The sequence below is a fragment of the Leptopilina boulardi genome, unplaced genomic scaffold (genome assembly GCF_019393585.1).
Source record: "Leptopilina boulardi isolate dan_hultmark-lab unplaced genomic scaffold, ZJU_Lbou_2.1 LbouV2_278, whole genome shotgun sequence".
Classification (NCBI taxonomy): Eukaryota; Metazoa; Arthropoda; class Insecta; order Hymenoptera; family Figitidae; genus Leptopilina; species Leptopilina boulardi.
In genome coordinates, this window is record NW_026137838.1 from 3,899,546 (window position 1) to 3,915,533 (window position 15,988).

General features: G+C 32.5%; 2 protein-coding genes across 2 annotated transcripts in view; one reads left to right on the plus strand and one right to left on the minus strand.

The window, feature by feature from the left end:
• The window catches only part of LOC127281957 (discoidin domain-containing receptor tyrosine kinase B), a 395,594-nt gene extending 389,256 nt beyond the window's left edge, over positions 1 to 6,338 (minus strand). The window contains exon 1 of the mRNA XM_051305982.1: positions 6,102 to 6,338. The gene's annotated coding sequence lies outside the window, so the exon portion shown is untranslated. The remainder of the gene's footprint in view (positions 1 to 6,101) is intronic.
• The window catches only part of LOC127281960 (discoidin domain-containing receptor 2-like), a 98,444-nt gene that overhangs the window by 5,924 nt on the left and 76,532 nt on the right, over positions 1 to 15,988 (plus strand). The gene's annotated exons all lie outside the window — the stretch shown is intronic.

Sequence of the window (15,988 nt, forward strand, 5' to 3'; positions counted from 1 at the left end):
GGCTTCAATTTATCATATTTTATTGGACGATTGATATCAAAATGCGTGTTTAAATATATATATATGTATTTCGATAAACGATGTTGGAATTAATAAACGTTTCGAGTTATGAAATTCTTGAATACGCAACGAAATTTGATTTTCAAACACAAATAATAAATTATTAATAATTTTCATTCATATACATATATATATAATATTGATGCGCTTGAAATAATTCCCTTTTTTTTAAAATCAAATTAAAATTATAGCTAAAATTGAAAATGCCAAAATATTTGCGTCGTTATGCTAATTTTTAAGTGTAGTTACGTGAAAAAAAATCTTTCGAATTTATTTTTAAGATACCATATATTTTTGCAGTGAAATTTGAATTTTGTAATAATAAAAGTATATAAATATGTAAATACTGCTCGTTTCAATAAATTTAACTACTATAGATATTTAAAAAAAACAACTCGTAATCGAATTTTTTTTTTTTGCAAATTCATAAATTTTATCCAAATAATTTTTTTGCTAGAAAATTTTTTCATATTTCTAAACTGAAATTCTCTCTGAATAAAAAATTAAAAAATAATTCGTTAATTAAAAGTTTTCAAATAATTAATCGATAATTACAATTTCTTGTTTGACGAAAAAAAAACAAACCGATAATTCAAACTTCTCACGCATATATTCGAAAAAAATTTTCTTTAAAAAAAAAATAAAATGGAATTCGAATGTCAATCTTATGTGCGCAAAAATTTCTACCACACGAGACTCTTTAATTACCCAGAATGAAGTTCGACAGATAAAAGCCCGAGTCTTAACGGATTATTTAATTATAACCGCAACGCGCGGCGGTGTTACCATCTTTGAAATGAAGAAGAAAAAAAAAATTCACGTGTAATTATCACCTATATAAACTCTCCGATGAAAGCATCCTAATTAAGAATGAGTGGCACTTGATTTCTTGTTTTTCCGTTAAAAAAAAAAATTCACATTCCACATTTTTGTATGGGATTTTACGTCGATTGAATTCACAATATTTATAAAAAAATTACGCCTCTATAAGAATTGACTTATAAATTTTCCACAAAACGTCAAGGAACCGTAAAGTGATGTTTTTCTAACTAATCATCGCTATTGGAACGTTGGCATTAATTTCAAAATTTACGACTCTCTCCTTTAAAGACTTTGTATATAACAAGCTGTCGAGAGAATATTATATTCTCCGAGGCTATAATGATCTGTTTGAATACGCGGAAGCACAGAAAATTTTTTTTTTTTCAAAAATCTTTCTCGAAAAAAAAAAATTTTTCCCACATTGGATCACGAAGATTAAGATTGGTTTTTATCTGATAATTTCTGTATATAACCAAATCGCTGAGATGATGATGCGGTATATATATATATATAGAAGCAATTAATATTCAACTCTATGCGATAGGGCCAACACTGTGGTCGATGAATTTATCAAGTGCGCAGATCAATCCGTTAAAATAATCGAAATGCTAATTATTCATTTGCATAATTAACACTCGCGCAATAAAGCTAGCCCCCATGCTGTCCTTTTGGCTCTATATATCCCGCGCGCATATTGCCGAAGATTAACTCAAAAGCAACTCCTTGCTAATGTGCGTTCGTTTGAATATTAATTTCAAATTGCGATATTCCTGAATTCAATTTTCACCGAAAAAAAGGAAAAAAAAAAAAAAGAAAGAGAGTAGCATATATTTCTTGTCATTAATCATTGACTCTTGACTTTAATTGCTTATTTTTTCTCTAGCCTATGTGTCTAAATTTGAATTCATTACTTTTGACTAATTTGAATGTGTCGTTTCGTTCATTAAATTAATTAGTAACCGTTTTGGTTGATATTAGTCAGAAATGACTCGTATTGGTCAAAAAATTACTGAAATTAGTAAAAATTAATAACATTTGTAGAAATAGCTAATATTAGTCAAAAATTATTAATATTATTTAAACATGACTAATAATTTGTAAAATATTAGTCAGATATTACTCATATTAGTCAGAAAAAAACTAATATTGGTCAAAAAAAGATTAATATTTTTAAAAATAGCTAATATTAATCAAAAATTACTAATATTAGTCAAAAATTACTAATAATTTCACAAAAATTACTAATATTAGTCGAAAGAATACTAATATTGGTCAAAAAATTACTAACATTTGTAAAAATAGCTAATATTAGCCAAAAATTATTAATATTATTTAGAAAAATACTAATATAGGTCAAAAAATTACTAATGTTTGTAAAAATAACTAATATTAGTTCAAAATTATTAATATTAGTCAGAAAAATACTAATATAGGTCAAAAAATTACTAATATTTGTAAAAGTAGCTAATATTAGTAAAAAATTATTAATATTAATCAGAAAAATACTAATATTGGTCTAAAATGACTAATAATTTGACAAAAATTACTAATATTAATCAAACATGACTCATATTTTGACTAAAAATAGTAAAAAATTACTAATATTAGTCAGAAAAATACAAATATTAGTCAAACAAAATTTATAACATTTGTAAGAATAGATAATATTAATAAAAAATTATTAATATTAGTCAGAAAAATACTAATATAAGTCAAAAAATTACTAACGTTTGTAAAAATAACTAATATTAGTTAAAAATTATTAATATTAGTCAGAAAAATACTAATATAGGTCAAAAAATTACTAACGTTTGTAAAAATAACTAATATTAGTTAAAAATCATTAATATTAGTCAGAAAAATACTAATATAGGTCAAAAAATTATTAATATTTGTAAAAATAGCTAATATTAGTCAAAAATTATTAATATTAGTCAGAAAAATACTAATATTGGTCAAAAAATGACTAATAAATTGAGAAAAATTACTAATATTAATCAAACATGACTAATATTTTGACTAAAAATAGTCAAGAATTACTAATATTAGTCAGAAAAATACCAATATGAGTCAAAAAAAATTTATAACATTTGTAAGAATAGATAATATTAGTCAAAAATTATTAATATTAGTCAGAAAAATACTAACATTTGTAAAAATAGCTAATATTAGTCAAAAATAAATATTATTGTTCAAAATATACTAATATTAGTCAAAACTGACTAATAATTTGTCAAAAATTAGTTAGAAATTACTAATTCTTAGTAAAAAATTACCAATTGATAGTAATACTACTAATAGTTAATTATTAATCACTATTTTTCACTAAAAATTAGCCATAACTGTTACTAATCCATTTATCGAATGAATTCATCAAAACTAATTAAAACACAGAACAGATAAATGACAAAGCAAACATTTTTTCAAATAATAAATAAATTTTTTAACTCAATAAAATATTTAACAAACGTGATTCTAATTTTAAAACAAAAAAAATTTTTTCATTAAAAATTACCCGCGAAAACATTAAGAAAAAAAGAAATTCCTCCACGACGCGACTATTTCGACATTCTTGGATGTAAATGTTATCGATTTCAATCTCGTTCAGATGCAAATCAAATAGACCAGGAGAATTTATTCCCTTCATAAATTTAAGTCCTGTGCCTTTACTCTCATAATCATAAAGTTTGCATGACGTCTTGTGTGTTAATGGAAATATAGTAGCAGTGCAATAAATTCCAATTTCATGTTTTCATTTTCCATTATTGAATCATTTATATATATATATGTACTTAGGGAAAAACAAAAAATCCAAATTCAAAAAAAGAAAGTTGCGGTTTTAGATAATTTTCTACCCCCCTCTAGACTCATCATCCCTCTTTCTCTTGGTCAAGCAATTAGAAACCCATTATCTCAACAGTGGCACGCGTATTGTGTTGACGATTTTCAGAGCGCGGTTTCTGCACCTTCCATGTGTATATATATATACATATACAGTATATCGTCGGACGCAGATGGATGTCCCGCAATCAGGTGCACGACGGGACCCCCTGCCATTAAATTTGTCCGTACCAGCTGGTGAATCGTAACCCGCAATGGACGCCCGCTGTTTCGTTTTGCGTTTATGTGTTTTGGTTCATGGACAAAAAATTGGCACAAGAGAATAGAGGTGGGGAAACATGTCACGTCCTGTTTCTGTTTGTGCGCGAGTCCTTTTTATATTCGCATTTCAAAAAAAAAAAAAAAAAAACAAAACAAAATAAATTTCAAAATAACGAACCTTATATATCCGTGAAGAATTATAGGATTGGCGTTAATTGTCCGTTATAGGCCGAGCAGCATGCTATATACACGGCGGAAGTGACTATCAAACTATACGGGTACGAACGGTGATTTACGAACCGATTTTGCGCGGGCTAAAGCGGAGAAAAAGCAGAGAGAGTGGACCGCGCCGTCCGTTTAGACCGTGTGGCATATAAAAAATAATAAACCTCTCTCTATGCACACAGAGGCGCCTCTCGCACTAGGCGATTAAAATCAAATTCAAATAATAAATTAGAAACTAAATCAAAAAAAATTTGTCGAAAATATATTTCATTTTATTTTATTCTTACTACAATTTATATTAATCTAGTTAATTTTGTTTGCTAAACAAACTATTTTATACTGCCTCCATTGCAGGGTTTCTTTAGCAATTGTTGTTAAAGAAAAAAAAACAGTTGCTTTGATACCGGTTATGCTATGGCACCGATTTGGCTATGGTACTGGGTTCTATGGTTCCGGTTTTGCTATGGTACCGGTTTTAGTATGATACTGGTTTGGCTATGGTACCGATTAGGTTATGGAACCGGTTTTTCTATGGTACCGGTTTTGGTATAGTACTGGTTTGGCTATGGTACCGATTCCTATGGTACCTATTTGGTTATGGTACTGGTTTTGGTATGATACTGGTTTGGCTATGGTACCGGTTTCTATGGTACCCATTTGGCTATGGTACCGGTTTTGGTATGATACTAGTTTGGCTTTGGTACCGGTTTCTATGGTACCGATTTTGGTATTGTACTGGTTTGGCTATGGTACCGGTTTCAATGGTTCCGGATTTGATATGATACTGGTTTGGCTATGATACCGGTTTCTATGGTATCCATTTGGCTATGGTACCGGTTTCTATGGTACCGGTTTTGGTATTGTACTGGTTTGGCTATGGTACCGATTTGGCTATGGTACCGGTTTCTATGGCTCCGGTTTTAGTATGATACTAGTTTGGTTTTGGTACCGGTTTCTATGGTACCGGTTTTGGTATTGTACTGGTTTGGCTATGGTACCGGTTTCTATGGTTCCGGTTTTAGTATGGTACTGGTTTGGATATGGTACCGGTTTTGCTGTTACCAGTTTTGCTATGGTACTAGTTTGGCTATGGTACCGGTTTCTATGGTTCCGGTTTTGGTATGATACTGGTTTGGCTATGATACCGGTTTCTATGGTATCCATTTGGTTATGGTACCGATTTTGGTATGATACTAGTTTGGTTTTAGTACCGGTTTCTATGGTACCGGTTTTGGTATTGTACTGGTTTGGCTATGGTATCGGTTTCTATGGTTCCGGTTTTAATATGGTACTGGTTTGGATATGGTACCGGTTTTGCTGTTACCAGTTTTGCTATGGGTCTGGTTTGGCTATGGTACCGGTTTCTATGGTATCCATTTGGTTATGGTACCGGTTTTGGTATGATACTAGTTTGGTTTTGGTACCGGTTTCTATGGTACCGGTTTTGGTATTGTACTGGTTTGGCTATGGTACCGATTTGGCTATGGTACCGGTTTCTATGGTTCCGGTTTTAGTATGGTACTGGTTTGGATATTGTACCGGTTTCTATGGTACCGGTTTTGCTGTTACCGGTTTTGCTATGGTACTGGTTTTGCTATGATACCGGTTTCTATGGTTCCGGTTCATTAAAATTTCACTTATTTTTACATAACCAAAAAATTACCTAAAATTTATCTAACACTTACAATTAGCTAAATATCTGTTCAAAATCCACAATTTTCAAGCAAATTTTTAACCAGACAATGATTCGCAAAAAATCACAATTGTTTGTTAACCTTATTTCAAATAATGCTAATAAATACAGAAACTTTAAATTTCTCGCGCGTTGGTATTAATGTTTTGAAATTGATTCAATGGTTGGACTAAACCGATCATAAATTTGAATGGCTTACCTGTGGCAACGATACCGCGTTGTCGTCGTCGTCGTCGTCGTCGTTTCTGCTATGCACCTTTTTGGATTCGATATATATCCCCGAGAACGCGTTTGGCTTCCTGTATGCGCACCTTCTCCGCACACAATCCTGATATATAAAAGCGAGGATTTCGGTTTTCTCCATATAGCAAAAACCCAATACACCATTTCGATATTTTATCGGCGCAAAGATGCATTTTTATGTCGTTCTCGTCGTCTTCCTGAAACCAAAAAACTAAAACATCAATAAATCAAATAAAAAACTGTCACACGTAATGGAAAAATATAGGATTTTTTTTTTCATGAACAATTTCTGGAAAATATATTCCCAGACATAAATTGCGGTGTACTGCGTCAATTTTTATTTAAAGATGAAATTTTCTAAAATTAAAATTTTAAATTAATTACAAATTTTTTACAAATTCGTTTCTACTGAAATACAAAAAAGGTGTATTTCAAAGTTGGAAAAATTTTTTCTCAATGTCGGAACTTTTTATATAAAGAAGCTTTGCGTGACACGTCTTTTCATATATATATATATATAGTTCTAGTCTGATTTTCTTGGTAAGATTTGCCGACGGCGAAGCATAAAGTATGTAAGTGAACATTATATACACCTTTTCTTGATACACCTGACGTGTATGGTATATATATATTTTTAGAGATCTCTGAACATTCAATTGGGATCAAATACACTTTTTGTAACTTTCAAATTTATGTGGAAAATAAAATTTATTTTCTAAGAAAATAGTGGCAATATTGAGGTAATGTTACTGAAATTTATTGTTGAGTAACGAAATTTGTAAAAATGTTCATTGAGAATCACTGTTCATTTATTCATCGCCTAGGGCAGGACTTTTTTTTTTTTTTTCCTCTTCTCCTCCTTTTCACTTTCATAATCGACGAAATCCTGTTCGCTTTTTTCCTCTCTTTTTGGAGTCGTAAAAGCAGACACTGGCCTGTTTGCATATATCGGTCGAAACCGCGTGTTACGTCAATTAGCAACACGTTCACCAAAAGTGGTGAGAGCCCACAAGTCCCACGTCAGATAATTAGACTGGTGGACCGTGTCGTCGGCGCTATGGGAAAAGTAGACAATGGCTGATGAGTGAGGAGCAAAGAGAATACGAGAACAAAATGGAATACGGAATGAGGGCTTATTCTTTCTCTCTCTCTCTCTCTCTTTATTTCTCTTTCTCTGTTTAAGGGGTTAGTCCACATTGAGGGTACATAAAACTCTTACTTTCTTTTCTACTCCAGTTTTTTGTTTCATATCATTCTTTTTATTCAAAATCTTTGGTAAAACTCATCCGCAATGTGGTTCGACACCCTTTTTTTTTGATTTTTGTATGCAAGAAACGTAACGTACATACACAAAGGCATGCATTAAAAGGGTAACCATTTTCTTCTTCCATGTGGAACACGGTAATTCGAATGAGCCCTTCGGTACACCGCAAACGGCCACGCGACCCAGGATTTTCCCATTACGATCCCACTTAATGTTTCATGAGCCGGAGCGACGTCGTTCCAGTTGGTTATGTTCTAGGTTAATATTTCCTTATACTTTAGAGAAGGAGGAAGAGTCATTTTATGGCTACTTGTTATATATATCCCTTCTGAATGAATAATCCTAATTAATTACCACTGTACTGTAAAATTGTATAAACCCTGATTCCTCCTTATAGGAGAAGTTAAAAAAAAAACTAGTGGAACTAACAAGAGACGAATTAAATCCAATAAAAAAGTAAAGAAACAAAATTAAAGATCATTTACTGTAAACTTGGTCCATGGATAAAAATTCCGTAATTTTCATGTTGATCAAGTATTAAACGATGAGTTTATATATAATGGCTATCAGATATAATAATCATCTTAAAGCAAGTTTCTCTCAGTCTTGATATCATTAAGCTGATCTGTTTTATAGATGAAAAATACTTTCTAGCGAGCTAGTTTTTGTATATATATATATACATATATGAAAGCCAGCGAAAAAGATTGTCATTTGCCGGATACGCATTCCTTTTATACCTATACCACTTGTTTATACAAGTTTCCCAACTATTTATTTCTGTTATCCGTTTAGAATATCTCTCAACTACCTTTTATATATATACATAACGCGAGATGTAGACAATTGTTTATATGACAAAACTTTCTCGCGGAAAGGAATACAGCATTTACCACTTTATTTCTATTAATTGTTATTATTGTTTACTATCGCATATAATGAATCGACCATTTCAAAATCTCTCCATTATGACAATTTTCCTTTATTTCCGCGCACATATACCATTTGCTATACGTGAGTAACTGAAACTTGTGCGGATTATATTCCCCCTATAGAATTATTTTTAAATGCAGAAATATTCAGGAGATGAATTTTAATTTTTTTTTCTTCAAATCCTCCTTTCTTGGTTTTACTTAAGATTTTGTGTTTTTTAGCAACCAAGTTTCTATTTGCTACTCTATATATATGGGATAGAAATAAAAACAATATCTATTAAAAATTTTAAACATCTTAACATCATCATTATAATATTTTGAATTATTAGTAAAAGTATCCATGGACTTATATTCCAAAGTACCGAAGTACTAAAGTACTAGTGTACTTAAGTACAACTGTATCAAGGTACGAATGTACCACGGTACTAGTGTACTAAAGTACTACTGTACTAAAGTACAACTGTACTAAAGTTCAACTGTACTAAAGTACAACTGTACTAAAGTACAACTGAACTAAAGTACTACTGCACTAAAGTACTACTGCACTAAAGTACTACTGAACTAAAGTACTACTGTACTAAAGTACTACTGTACTAAAGTACTACTGTACTAAAGTACTACTGTACTAAAGTACTACTGCACTAAAGTACCTCTGTATTACTGCACTAAAGTACTACTGCACTAAAGTACTACTGTACTAAGGTACTAGTGTACCAAGGTACGAATGTACTAAGATACTAGTGCACCAAAGTACTAGTACCCTACAGTACTAGGGCACTAAGGTACTAGTGTACCAAACTACTAGTGTACTACAGTACTAGGACACTAAGGTAGTAGTGTACTAACGTACTAGTGTACTAAAAAACTAGTGTACTTCGGTACTAATGTACAAAGGTACTAGTGCACTAAGGTTCTAGTATACTAAAGTACTAGGGTACTAGTGTAATAATGTACCAAAGTACTTATGTACTAAAGTACTAGTATACTTAAGTATTTATGTACGAAGGTACAAATGTACTTATGTTTAAGGTACAAATGTACTTATGTTTAAGGTACCAAAGTACTTATGTACTAAGGTACAAATCTACTTATGTTCAAGGTACAAAGTACTTATGTACTAAGGTACAAATGTACTTATGTTCTAAGGTACCAAAGTACTTAAGTACCTATGTAATAAAGTACTTATGTATCAATTACTAAAGTACTTATGTACCAATGTAATAAAATACTTATGGACTAAGGTACTAGTGTACTAAAATTGTACTAGTAGTACGAAAATAGGTACTAGTGTACTATATATATATATGGGATAGAAATAAAAACAATATCTATTAAAAATTTTAATCATCATTTTAATATTTTGAATTATTCGTAAAAATATCCCGTTTAGAGGGTTTTAAATAAAATAAGCATCCTATTCGTTCTTTTTTAAGAAGCTTGAAATTCAACGATGAATTATTCCATTGGGGCGTACATTTTCATTTGGTTCTCTCTCCCTCTCACTCTCTTTCTCGATACAGAGAACCCTTTTTCTTTTCACGAAAAACTTTTATCCGGACTCTTGAGATTTAGTTTCAATGTCGCCTTGATGATGATACAACTTTGGTAGGAGTATCGCAAATTAACATCAGCTCATCTAAAGCTTGTTTCTCCCACATCCTTCAATGAAAATTAAAAAACTGATTCCAAAGAAAGTCGTCTTTTCATACTCTTTCTGTATTTTTAATAATATATATATATAATAAATGATGCTGCAGGTTTATTTTCTATGAAAACGTATTTATTATTATTTTTTTTTTATCTCATTCTTAAAAAGATCCACTTTGGTAATGTTTAACATAGTAAAAAAAGGCCTTATGAAACTTTTAATAAGTAAATAGACTGGAAATGCAGAAAACGTTTACTAAAAAAAAATTTTTCTTTCAGAATACAAAGAATAGTCTTTGATCCCCGAGGGAAGGAACCGAGTTTGTGAAACGGGTCTCTTTGATTCATAGCCCATGCACTCGTGTTTGCCTTCGGTATTCCAAACGGAAGACGTAGGCATTGTCCTCTCCTCTCTCTCTCTCTCTCGCTCTCTTTCCCTATCCCCGTTATTCAAGATCAGCGTTCGATCCCATCACCTTGATTAAAGTCGACAAGGCAGGTTTAATCCAATTACGCCACCTGGATTGCTTTTATAACCCTCCCCATAGTGTGATCCTTGGTAAAGATAAGGGTCGTGCGCGAACGTTTAAAAAGGGGTAAAGTTCTTTGAAACTTTTTTGATAGGTTATGAATCGCATACTTTTTGGGGGAGATATCCCCCTTTTTCTTTTGCCACCTAATTTCCTTCGCGCGCACTTTATATAAGGTGCGCGCTGCACAATTAGCGAAAATTGCCAGTCTCAAGAAATGTCAGTTTAGAAAATGGCACGTGCCTCGAGGGTGATTGGATTATTACCGGATATAATCTTATAAAATTAAACAAAAGATTTAAAATATAATTATTCAAACCTAGATATCATTTTTTTTATCAGAAATATCTAAAATAGAAACTGAATTCTCTGCTGTATAAATGAAATGACCCAATAAAAAATTTCTTTTGTCAAAGATGCGCCAAGCACCTTTCATTCAATATGGGAAAGTTTTGACAAACTCTGCCAGAGAGATATCTATAAAGCAAAAGTGGAAGACGTTCCCCACCAATAGAGGGACTTGGCTTTTACGATTTACAAACAATGAGACCCGAAGTTCCTGATTTGAAATCGGTGGTTTATATAGTTGACTCCTGTGAGGGTCGTAATCGCAAAAGCGCCCCGTGAAGACGCAAGATTTTCATTGGTTTAAAATGTATTCGCGCGCGGTTGGAGCCCAGAGACGGTTAAACGTTTTTAAGCAAAGTGGGGGACGACGTCCTGTTCAAATAATAAGTCCGAATGAAAGTTGAACCCCTCCGATAGCCTTGGGCATAACAGTTTTCTATCCAGACAATGGCAATATCCTTCTAACAGATGGGTTTGTGAAATGAAAAATTTGTTAAATTTAACATTCCTTTAGATTACCTTTCTTATAAATATCTGTTTTATTTTTTCATTTCTTTTTCATTTTTTCTTATCTTTTTTCTTAATTTTACATTTCTTCAAATTGATCTATAATTATACTAAACAATAGTAATCACAAAGTAATTAAACCAAGTCGAGATTTATATCAAGAGAGAGAGAAAGAGAGAGAAAAAAAAAACCCAAGAGACATTCTGGAAAAAAGCTATTGTTTGTAGTTAGAGGTTCGTGTTGTTGCAGTTTAATCTCTTTAAACATTTTTGCCTTGCAGGAGGGGAAAAAAAAGAGCGTCGCGCAGCTTTTGCGAGAAACGAATGGAAACGTCAAGCGGAAAGTTTTCATGGTGGACAATGCGACGAGTGTCACACTATTTTCATTGTGCACCCATTCCGTTTACTCTCTCTCTCTCTTTCTGTGTCTCTGCCTCTATATATATATATATATTCCACTCTTTCTCTCGTTTCAAAAAAACAAGCGGCTACATTCAAAAACCTATAACTCGTTACCGTACTCTCTTTCTTTCAAAAGACACCCTCGCATTTTTTTCTCTCTCTCTCAATATATATTGTAGGGGTCATCATCGACCCTATTGAGCCAACGAAGAATAAAAGAAAGTCAAATAATTCCCGAATCTCTTCTAAAACGCACTTGTGTCAAGAGCAGTTGATCGTTTCATATATATGAATTTTATGAAAATGAATTTTTACCTATTCGGATTTTGTTTCACAATTGAGAGAATTTTTGTACTTATTTGAACAGATGTAATACTTTAGACACTACAGTATCCATGTACTTATATTCCAAAGTACCGAAGTACTAAAGTACTAGTGTACTTAAGTACAACTGTACCAAGGTACAACTGTACCAAGGTACTACTGTACTAAAGTACTACTGTACTAAAGTACTACTGTACTAAAGTACTACTGTACTAAAGTACTACTGTACTAAAGTACTACTGTACTAAAGTACTACTGTACTATAGTACAACTGTACTAATGTACTACTGTACTAAAGTACTACTGTACTAAAGGACTACTGTACCAAAGTACTGCTGTACTAAATTACTACTGTACTAAAGGACTACTATACTAAGGTACTAGTGTACCAAGGTACGAATGTACTAAGATACTAGTGCACTACAGTAATAGGGCACTAAGGTACTAGTGTACCAAGGTACGAATGTACTATGATACTAGTGAATCAAAGTTCTAGTGCACTACAGTAATAGGGCACTAAGGTACTAGTCTACCAAAGTACTAGTGTACTACAGTACTAGGGTACTAAGGTAGTAGTGTACTAACGTACAAGTGTACTAAGGAACTCGTGTACTACGGTACTAATGTACAAAGGTACTAGTGCACTAAGGTTCTAGTATACTAAAGTACAAGTGTAATAATGTACCAAAGTACTTATGTACTAAAGTACTAGTATACTTAAGTATTTATGTACTAAGGTACAAATGTACTTATGTACCAAAGTACTTATGTACTAAAGTACTAGTATACTTAAGTATTTATGTACTAAGGTACAAATGTACTTATGTTTAAGATACCAAAGTACTTATGTACTAAGGTACAAATGTACTTATATTCAAGGTAGCAAAGTACTTATGTACTAAGGTACAAATGTACTTATGTTCAAGGTACCAAAGTACTTCTGTACTTAGGTACAAATTTACTTATGTTCAAGGTACCAAAGTACTTCTGTACTTAGGTACAAATGTACTTATGTTCAAGGTACCAAAGTACTTATGTACTAAGGTACAAATGTACTTATGTTCTAAGGTACCAAAGTACTTAAGTACCTATGTAATAAAGTACTTATGTATCAATTACTAAAGTACTTATGTACCAATGTAATAAAGTACTTATGGACTAAGGTACTAGTGTACTAAAATTGTACTAGTGGTACGAAAATAGGTACTAGTGTACCAAGGTAATGAAGTACTTATGTACTAAGATACTTATGCACTTAAGGACTTGGGTACTAAAGTACTTGTGCACTTAGGTACATATGCACCAAGAAATTAATGTTCCATGAGTACTTGCGTTCCTATCGTGCCAAACTATTCATGTACGAATAAACAAGCACACCTGCGTTCCCAAACACTTTTACACAAAGTGTCACTAATAATCCCATTGAATCTATTGGATTATAGAGCAACACGACAAGAGAAATTGAATCTAGTGGAAGGAAAAAAGAAAAGTGGATATATATCGAAAGCATCAGTGACACGGAAAAAAAAACAGGAGACTGAACCTGGGGTAATAAGTGATAATGGGGTACCATGAGTATTAAAAGATTGAAGTAAGGGCTGTTTTATATTCTTTAAAAGTTGACCATCCACGCGTACACTGCATTGCATTGGTATAGCAAAAGTCACCTAAAGTGGCTTATACAGCCTCAGAGGAAGTCACTCGTGTTCTCATTGCGTTCTTTATACAATATATAATGTGTGGTACAATAGATGACAGAGAGTATGTGCATGTAAGTTTTAGGGGTCCCTCCAGGCTCTGGTTTCAGCTGCCCCGCATTATGCACGCCCCACTGCTCCATTCGGTCGTCCCAGCAGGATTCAATTCTCTCCTCTCTTGCACATACTCTTCGCCCTTCCATATCTTTCTCTCTCTATATATATAGTCCTTCTTTTCCTCATCTCAAATGTTCCAAGAGCTCGCTTATTAATTCACAGCGTGTGCGATTCGTAACGTATGCCGCGCCACTGAATGAAAAGCATTCTGTATTAATAACGACTAAGTAGCTAATAAACCTTCAGAAAAAAAGAGTAAATGCTTCGATTTAAAAATCGATTTTGATGATATCTTCCTTTTTTTTCCAGAAATGATGATGATATTAACTTTTACAACTTTCTTAATGTACGTATAAACGTTTCGAATTTATTCCGCAGAGATATTTTTTTCTCCTTTTTATTACTTATTCTCAATAGAACGATTCGTGAAGATATCTGTTAGAATCGCCGTTATATATAACAGAAGAAGAAGAAGAAGAATCGAATCTCATGATTCAAGGCGAGAGAGTTTCCACTCGTGATCAAAGACACGATCGATTCTTCATATATCTCGATTAGAGATCTAAGAGGATGGTTCCCAGCACGAATGATCGGGATCTGCACGTTTTCCGTATATTTTCCTTTTCATGAGTTTTAATTTCTATAGTTTTTTTTTTTTCAAATTAATGATACCTCAGTAAATTAGATTCGGTATACCCTCTAAAATGAAAATTGAAAAATGGACACATCATTTATTAAGAATAGCATTGTGTATAATTCTTTTAACGGTTTTGCCATTACCATTTTTCTCACCAGTCATCAAGCAGTGTGGTCCATACACATATGTTGTGAAGCGTTACGCTCATCATTAGGAATTTTTCCAAATTTGAGGGCGGTACATGTTAGAAAAATAAGTTCTCAAAGATCAGCGCCCATTTAAAGGGAAATTTAGGTCATTGAATTGAAGGTATATAACAGTTGTTATAGGAGGGCATTTCGCCGAAATGTACGATTATTTAAAAAAAAATTATGTTTCGCAGAGCGTGTCGATAGTGGGGGGTCCTAAATTTTGTGATTCATAATGGTTATGAATACACTGAACACACATATATATACACATATACTTTATATTTATATATCGATCCGTTTCTAAAGTCACTTATTTATTGAAACGAAAGCAGTCTGTCTAGATATCACGCGAAAGGTAAATGCCTCCATTTCATACATATTCAACAGTAACGTCGACCATATACATATATAGAGGGACCTAACTTGCCTTCTGTTTAGAGACTCTGTAACGATAGTTACGAAGCCCCTCAAGCTCTGATTTCCAAATTGACAGACCTAAATTTTGTTAGTCCTGCGCTCGACAATTTCCATTTCCCTCTGGCGCGCGTTAAAATCGCGCCATTTCCGCAAAAAAGGATTTAAAATTCATGTCATTTAAAAAAAATTCTTCTATGTAATTATATTATAATAATTAATAAAATAGAATGTATTATTAACAGATTTTCTTTTTTTTTTGTTTCAGGTAAGAATAATCTGAAGTTTCAAACCATCATCTGTTACGACTGATCAGGAGTTGTATAGAGTTCTACTTAGAGAAACAAAAACAGTTCCAATAATTAAAAATTAATAAAAGGTGAGAGTAAATAAACCAAAATCTACAAAAATTGAAGCATCAATTTTTAAAATTTGTAGCCTTTGGTCCACGTATCGAATGGTAGCAGCGAATTATTTGAGAATAGTTTTTTGATATAAATTTATAGACGACACGTAGATCTTCTCCTCCTACAGCCCGAGACAAATGTACCTATGAAGGAGAGACCGGGAAACTGGGAGTTGGTCCTGAGCACCCGGGGGCAGGCACCAGCTGTCCCATTTAATAGAGCAATAAAGACATGAATGGAGCTTTGATTTATGCGCCTCCTATTATTAACAACACAGCTTACTTGGATATAACGTGTAGGTAGGTCCGTATTGGGTATATACTCGATGTTGTCTGAATATATATATATATATATATATATATATATATATTCTGATATACGCAACTAAATGTACCACCTCACTTGAACAATGATCCACACAATA